At 38.4% G+C, this 9,001-nt stretch overlaps 1 long non-coding RNA gene across 1 annotated transcript; it reads left to right on the plus strand.

The window, feature by feature from the left end:
* Positions 1-411: 411 nt before the first annotated feature.
* Positions 412-5,698, plus strand: LOC137983040 (uncharacterized). Its single transcript, XR_011118886.1, has 5 exons — positions 412-2,712; positions 2,862-2,914; positions 3,667-3,767; positions 4,175-4,369; positions 4,784-5,698. It is a non-coding gene; the product is annotated as an uncharacterized lncRNA (long non-coding RNA).
* Positions 5,699-9,001: the final 3,303 nt, after the last annotated feature.

Here is a 9,001-nt window from a genome sequence, read left to right on the forward strand (position 1 = left end):
TCTTTTCTCTTTATGTATTTCCTTTCCTACTTTATTTTCGAATTGCCTTTCATTTCAATCTTCATTTCTTTTAACTAACTACCATGCCCTTCTACTAAGGGAAAGCATTTAATACTGAAGTGGTGTTGATTCATTCATACTCACGGTTTCGTGTTCTTTTCCTTACCTAACTATATCCTCTATTCTTATTCCCATTTAACTTTTTTTGTGTGTGCATGCATGTCAACACTCAAATACCCCGTTTATTGTTTCTTCATTTTCTCTCTTTTCGGACCTTTTATTTCTGCTTTATTCAGAGGGAGATCTTTACATTGTCCCTCCTCCCACATATTGTGCTCATCTCAAGGTTTCTTTCTGGATTCTATGATATCCAAAATCTTGAAGTGTTATTTCCCCTAACGCCTTATCGTTTATGGTCCAAACGCTTTTCCGAAAAGACTGTCGATTACATACGGCCTGCTCCACAGCCCTATTCAAGATCTTTCTCTGTTCCATTTCTACCCTATCTCTATATACCTTTATCCGTTCGTAAGCGGTAGTTCTTCGCCTTTACATTATCTTTATGAGCCTTTCGTTTACGCCTGTTTGCTTGAGCTTGCCTTTCTCCATTGATTCAACACCTGCCCATTTCCACTATCTGTTGAACACACGCATGAATGCAATCCGATTCTCCATGAAGACACACTGTCCATAATTTTCCTTGGAACACAGTGATTCTCAATGATCATATTTCCACACACACTATTATTACACCTGTCACTGAAATCATCATCATCATCATCATCGTTTTTTATCTCACTGAGAAATTATCACCTTCAACATTCTCATCTTAAAAAATGATGTTGATGATTATGTTTATCATCGTCATCGTCATCATCATCATCATTATCACGCAGACACCATTTTTATTTTTTATTTTTACAGGTAATCGGATGGTCATAAAAACTACTCCATTCAATTTCATCACAATCGATACGTGAAGATAAACGCAAGAGCCGGTCATCTATGATCTAATTTTTGGAAGAACCCACACTGATTATTCGTTCGTTTGATGTGTTCGTTTATTTCTTCCGCCCTGATTCGTAATTCGATTGGCGTGATTCATCTGGATGTCGGAGTCGGCACATGTCCATAACTTTCGCTACTCATTCGTCACCGAGGTATCTGCATTGGAGGAAATTGGGCGTAAGTATCGATCCCTTGAAAAGGCGCTAATAAATTGTTGTCTTCATCATTATCTTCTATTTTTCTACTACAATGAGAAATCAAAATCATCATCTTCATTACAATGATCTTGAAATGAATGGATTGTCCTGATCGAAAGCATCACAATCGATTCGTGCAGATAAACGCAAGATCCAAACATCCACTCATCTTATTTTTGGGAGACATTGCATGATCATACGTTCGATCCACATTTCGATATGATTCGATTCCCAAACGTCAATCAGCTCGCTGCTTCATCAATATTTAAACCACGAATGAGACGTTTCTTCGCAATTGTTACGTGGCTGGATTTTGTCCTCTCATTTAGCATCGTTGGTTGTTGTCATTTTTTTCCACTATGATTCGCAATTCGATCAGGTGCGAGGATTCATCTGGATGTCCATTTATTTTGCTACTGATATCATTCTTTATCCAGGTATCTGCGTTATAACTTTCTTGGAGGCATTTGATCGAAAGTATCCATTCTGGTGGCACTGGCGGGGTTTGTCGATATGTTTGCCTCAAATTCCATGTTTTATCGTGCGCTTTATTAACACAGAGGGGCATTCTGAAAACGGTGTTTTTTCATAACATATGACATGAGTTGTGAACCAGGATGCGCTGTAAGCGTAACTGCACGCCCTTTTACCTTCACTTCTTCCTCGAAACATCGTCGTTTCTCTTCGCGATTCTTATCGCTATAAAGGAATTCGAGTATCCGAGTGGAGAGCGAGGATTCAGATCGGCATACGTCCTAATTCGTATGGGAAAAGAGGGTTACAACTGTAAGCACGGTTGCTCCATTTTCCCTCCGTTGGTGGTTTGGTTACACGCCCACTTGTGCCGGTGACACTCGTAAATCGCCCTAAATTCTACATTTTGACTCGATGGTGTGGAGCACCATATACACTTCGGGAGCCACTCTCTGGCATATTTCTTACTTCTTTAATTTCATCTTTCCTTCCCTTCCCATCTTACGTTTTTCTTTAATCAAGTCGCGAGTGAATTGGAACTCTTTTGCTGCCCTTTTTCTTTGAATTTCTTGCCTGACGTCTTTGTAAAGGATGTCCCAATTCTCTCCTCTAGAATTCTCTCCTCTAGAATTTTGGGACCGAATGCCTGGCTCTATTTCTTCTTTCTGTACAAGAGCCTTATTTTCCCCGTCCTCCCCTAAATGTATTACATAAGTATGTATCAGTTTTGTTCTTCGTTCGTGTTCGTAATGTCTGTGTTGTGTGGAGTGTGTGTGTGAGAGAGAGATAGAGAGAGAGAGAAAGCGCTGCGCAAGCGAGCATGAGCCGACGCCCGCATAATGTAACTTAACATGTAATTTAATTTTAGTTTTAATGATTTATAGATTATTTTATTGCCAATGATGTTTTATTTATGCTACTCTTGATCTTGTGGAGCTTTCTGAGAGATTGTTGCAGGTTATTACTATTCAAGTAGTCGAAGAAAAAAGTCTTGGCTGTTGACAATTCTGCGTGCATACCAGTAAAAAATTCGGTAAGAGAATCCTTTGTTTCAAGGAACGTGAAAATAAAGTCATTTAAAACTTGTTTCACAGGTCAGCGCTTCTGGAAAACGAGAAATAACTAACTCAGCTGGTGTCCGCTCGTTACAAGACACAATTTAATTCAATCTCCTTTATCCAGGTAACGCACAAGCGCATGGGTTAAAACTGAAGTCCTGGAAGCGGTTTGACAAGGTAGGAAGAAAGAGCGAGAATAGTTGATTGAAGTTAGGATAAAGCCTTAGTCCCAGGGATTAATTCAGGTAAATTCCGCGACCAACTCCATCGGAGGAGATCACTACAGTACTAATCTAAAGACCGACGAAGTCTGGTAAGTCACCCTCCATTAAAGGATGTATAGGGCCAAACTGCGGCTGACAGCCTGACTTACCACTGCTTAATAGTCCATTTTACAGTTGTGTGCTTAGTTACCTGGCCTATGAATGAAAGTGAGGCTGATGTTGACCTTTTTTTGATAGAAAATTTCTTTTTTATCGTTCGCTGTAGGGTTTGTCATGATAAAAAAAAGAGGTTAAATTTACAGTGGACTCCCGATAACTCGAACCTTCGAGGGAAATTGAAAGAGGTTCGAGTTATCGGGAATTAGGAGTTTAGCAGCAACTCTCTTTATGAAGATACAGGCATTATAGTTAAATGTGCTTTAAAACCAACGAAACCTGAACTGGACAGACATGTTCTTGTGTGATGCAAAAAAGGACAAAGACTACAAGGCTGCTTTAAAATAATTAAATGTTTTGCAATGCGGTTCGAGTTATCGAGGGTAAAAATATACAGAATATGACCTGCTAGGGAAACGAAAACACTTCGAGTTTGCGGGAGGTTCGAGTTCGAGTTACAGTAAATGCATAACGGAAATCCAGGGGAAATCCATTTTAGTTCGAGTTATCGAGAGTCGACTGTACTTTAAGAATTATATTTCCTTTCAGTTCCACTGCAAAAAGAAGAAAAATATAGCTTTAAAAGCGACAGAGATCGAAGCTTTCCGGAGTTGAAGAAGAGGGAAGTTCTGATCTCAGAGAGCAAAAAGGTGGGTACTTGTAAGTGAATGTCATTCTCAAAAGCTCCAAACTGTTAACGATAACCCTTTTCCTTGTTTTATGCTCAGTGATAGCTCAGTTTTTTAAACGTTTCGAAACCTAGAAATGGAGGCTACTGATTGGTGTCAAAATTAACAATGAATTGTCTTAGTCCGCTAAGTGAGTACCTTCCCCCGGGGGACTCCCATATAAGAACGACGTGGGTGCACGTCGTACCTTTTAGGGGTTCAAAAGCGGTTTTGGTACCTCTTAGGGTGTTCAGCCTCAAAAGGTCCACATCAGAAGCTTTAGCGGTACCTTTTAGGGTACTGAGCCGAAAAATTATGACAGGAGACATTTAACAATTAAATAATTTTTAATTTTGTCTAATTAAAACCCATAATTTGGTACCTCTTAGGGGTGAAAAAAAAATCCATACCACGCCCACAGGAGACAAGATGCTGGTACCTCTTAGGGGTTCTTTTTCCGGGGTACCTCCTAATAACGCCCATGAAGGAAGAAGGATGGAGGCCGCTTACCACAATAAAGTCTATGAATACTTGGTGCTTTGGGCTCGCCCTCTTCAACGAAAATAATGCTCTGGTATTCTCAGGTACGAAAACTTAATTTTGACTCTTAATTTGGTCATCATATTTGGTCACTGGAAAACCATCGGCTATACCTATCTGTCCAAGAATCGTACCACGATAATCGAGGATGCTTTTGATGATAGCTGTGAGAGTTTTCAAACAAATGCATTGAAAGTTGGTGATTGGCCGTTCCTCCTTCTGGCTACTGAATTATTTCCTAACAATTTTGCAAGAACAATTCATTTTCATGCTTTTGTTTTCCCCCAGTATAGATTTTATCATAAAAAAAGTGTATTCGAGCAAGAATATGGCGAAATTTGAGAGGAATAATCTCCTAGGTATTGCCTCGTCATTTAAATCTTGGAAGTAAAATGTTCAAAATAACTAGAGTCTATTTCAAGTCTGATTTGCAGCTATCTTCTTCAATTCATATTTAGCCAAGAATTAGGCCCGGCATTATACTAAACACAGGGATACCAGTGCTCCGTGAGATGACATCACCGACACGCAGTCTCAACTCTTAATTTGCTGGATGAAGAACGTAAAGCTGTGGGTGCTACAATGAACTTTAAACAAAATTTCCCATCTGATGATTACCGTAAAAAGAAGAAATTAGAGATTAGGACGTATTTTTATTGATATCAGTTAATCTGTATGTCAAATAGCTTATTAGGATATACTGCTAATGTCGCTCGTAATTTCTGTCAAAAGACTGATCCAATACATATCAGGGTTTGAAAAATATCATAGTCCTCGGAAAACTTAAAAAAATTGAGGGTAAATTTTGATACTAGCCTTGTTCATTTAAACCTTGAAAGAAGGTGTTAAAAATAACCAATGCACCAACTAGCGGATGAAGGTCGGTGTCTAAGATGAATGAATAAGAAATAAATATGAAGAATACTAAATAGCTAAATATAAGTAAGGGGGTAAAGAATAAGTAGAATGTAAAAATATCACAAAATAAGAAAATACGCGCGCATTTACATCACCTTATTAGTAAGCAGATTGTTTTATCTTGCGCTGGCGACTAGATAGCGAACCCGCGTTAACAATTTATCAAAGGTTATATGACCTTGCAATGTGATAGCATGCCCGCGTATAAATGAACAAGTAAACGATATTACCAATGCCCTATTGGTTTATGACGGCTGCGCGTGTTGGAATGCAACATGTGGGTAATTTGACAAGTAGAGGATAACAAAAGTTTCACTCTACATGACGGCAAATGCGCTTGTTAGTAACTTAAGGTCAATTATATCATACGAGACTGTGGTGCGCGCGCATTTCAAGCAACTTACACTTAACTTCAAAATAACGGGGTAATATCACATGTCATGATGGTATGCGTGCGTGAGTAAACAACTTGCAAGTAAATCATTAATGGGTTCAGTGAAAAATGTCATAGGATATAATCGTACGCGCGCATACTAGCAAACATGCTAGAAGGTTAGATGATTAGGTTAGATGTTTGCAATGTCTTACTAGCATTTTATGGGGTGTGTGCAACAGCACACAGCTTGTGAGTAATTTAGAAAGCAGAGGGAGAAATGTCACATGACATGTGGGCAAACGCTCCATAGCAAGCAATTCGTACGTATATCATCAATTAGAAGTTAATGATATTGTTCGATACGATGGAGTGCGCGCTCTTGAAACAACGTATGGCTCGCTTAAGGGGAATAATATCATACGATAGCGAGCACGCGTCACACGACAAGACACATACTAATAAAAGAGGGTTAAAAACACATATCATTAAAGGGCTTGTGCGTGTTGCATACTACTGATAAGTAAGTAGAAAATGATAATAACTATGATAAACGCGCATGCAAATCTGTGTCCGTGTTACAAACAACTTGAAAGTAAATAAATAGAGAGTAATGATATGATAGAATGCACACATTATTAATCAACTTACGTATGAATAAGGAGATGGTCACAAAAACTAATCATATTGTGGCCTATATCTTACGGTATGATGGTACGCTTCCTTTTTTACAAATTACAAAAACTTTAAAGCGAAGGATGATAATTTCACACGGCATAATGTTGTGCGCGCGTTGGGTAAATACCTTGCGAGTGAATAGTTAAGGGTACATTGTAAAAATAAAGGATATACTTGTGTGCGTGCACAACTTACTAATGAACATGTAGATGTTTATAACATCTTACAAGCATTAAATGACGCATGCGCAGACAGCTTTTGTGCAATTTAGAAAGTAAAGGGAAATAATATAGTGACTCAATGAAAGGGGCATAAGCGTCCGTAGATAAGTTACATATCAATAAGATGGTAACAAGAACTTATCATTCAATGGTCTGTGCGGGCTGCATACTACTGATAACTAAAGAGAGAGTAATAATATCATACATGATGGTTTGCGCGCGTTGATTTCAAGTTAATGATTAGAGGGTATAGTTTAAAATATCATGCAATATAATTGTGCGCGCGCATCAGTAAACAACTTACAAATGAACAAGTAGATGTTTAGAACAGTTTAATAGTATTTAATGGCACGAGCGCGTCAGCATATGGGTATTCACTTATTTAGAAAGCGGAGGTGAAATATTATGTGGCACGACGGTAAACGTGCCTTAGCAAGTACCTGTATGTAAAAAAATCACTAGAGATAAATAAGAATAGAGGACATGATGGACTGCGGGCTCTTAAAACAACGGACGTATGACTTACTGAGGGATATTTATGAAAGTCAAGTAGACTACTGCACGATTGATAAAACAACGCGCACATTAGTAAACAACATCGTACAGTGCGGGCCTATATCATATTACACGATGGTGCGTGGGTGCGTTTTTAACAATTTACTACAACTTTAAAGTCATGGGGTAATATCACGTGACTTAACAGCATGCGCGCGTTAGAATAGGTGAATAAGTAGAGACTAATGATATCGAGACAGCGTGGGCGCATTAGCAAGCAACGTACTTATAAACAACAACATGGTTACAGAAATTTATCATTACATTAAATGGCCTGGGCACATTAACATAGTACTTATAACAACCTCGTTCCCAGGGCTTTTCACCACTGAGAGTGGGACGGGCGTCTTATTCCCGACGATGAAAATCCCTGGGAACAAGGTTGTACTTATAAGTAAGTAGGGAATAATATTATCATACGACATGATGGGATACGCGCGGCCGCAAACAACTTATAAGTGAATAAGTAGAGACTAATAATGACACGCGCATGTTACGAAAAAACATAACATTAGAATACGTTGATAATGTCTATTATTTTAAGGTGTGCAAAAAACTTGTAATTGAGTGAAGGGATAGCTTTAATTAATGGATTTAATGGCGTGCTCGAATGAAGGTAATCAGATATCCTACGATACGATGGTATTTGAGCAATTAACTAAGGGAGTTGAATGCCACAAGATATTATGGCGTGCGCTTTACCAAAGAATTATAATAATAAACGCACGCGTTTGGTAACAAATGACTGGCCAAGCAGAGGTTCTAATCTCATGCGATACGATGTCCTTTGGGGAGCTTATAAAATGGGTGAGATATAATATCATACCGCGTTAAAATTGATTTCAGGGTAATCATATCGTACCATTTATTTGCACAATCTCGTACACTGTCAGTGAGGGAAAAGGGAATGTTGCATGAAATACATGCGTGTAAAAGTTAACAAACCCCTTAGCGTTGAATCATACTAGGGTAATAAGACCATAAAAGATAATAATGGGTGCAAAAATAGACAAAGAGCACTAGAAAAATGCGATAAAAGCTTAAAACTTTACACTAAAGGGCTATTATAACCCATTAAGGCCAGAGTCAAAATTTACCCTCAAAGGATAGTATTCAATCTATATTAAATCTTTTTTACCATCGAAGTTTAATAGTATAAGACGAATCAAATGGATCAGTTTTTTCACAATGAGAGTGTTTTTATTTAAATGTATAAACAAGTATTTTAAGAAATAGTTTTTGCTTACTCACTCCAGAATCCATTTTCATCTAATTTTGGTTCACATTTTTGCAAACTCTGCCCTGACCCAGCCCGGGCGGTCTTTGATTGAGGGGTTCAGCTGGCCCGGGGTTTTCCTCCAGGGGGCAAGTGGACGTACGAGGAGGTTTTTCACCCAGCTGTTGTTCCACAACTCCTCTGTCATTTGTACTTAACTCGAGGGCAGACTAGCATGGACTTAAATAATTACAGGCATATAGAACTGCGCTATACATATATCCATATTAAGACAATGAATAAAAAGCAGACTTAAAACAAATGTCTTCCTTGTCGTTGCATTATTGGGATAAACTTTAAGGACGTTGCCTGCTATTGTTATTGCGCATACGTTCTACGCATCTCGAGATACTCGGCTTTCCTATCGGTGATGTTTACCAATACTGTGATATTTTTGCGCAGTTTAAACCTATCCAGAGAAAGTAGATCCTAGTAAGTACTCTTGGTATCCAAGAAGAAAATTGGGGGTAACCATGCATTTTTGAGAAATAATAAACCGGGGCAAAAATACCTTTAAATTAGTAGGCACCGTCCTTAAAGTGCCCCTGTGACCAAAAAATCAATTAATATTTTTCTTTGGATTTCAAAACTATGTTAACATAACACTAAGTGACCCACGTTTTAAGCCTTGATTTCAAAAAGACACCTCTTTATT

The sequence above is a fragment of the Montipora foliosa genome, chromosome 13 (genome assembly GCF_036669935.1).
Source record: "Montipora foliosa isolate CH-2021 chromosome 13, ASM3666993v2, whole genome shotgun sequence".
In the NCBI taxonomy this organism is placed as follows: domain Eukaryota; kingdom Metazoa; phylum Cnidaria; class Anthozoa; order Scleractinia; family Acroporidae; genus Montipora; species Montipora foliosa.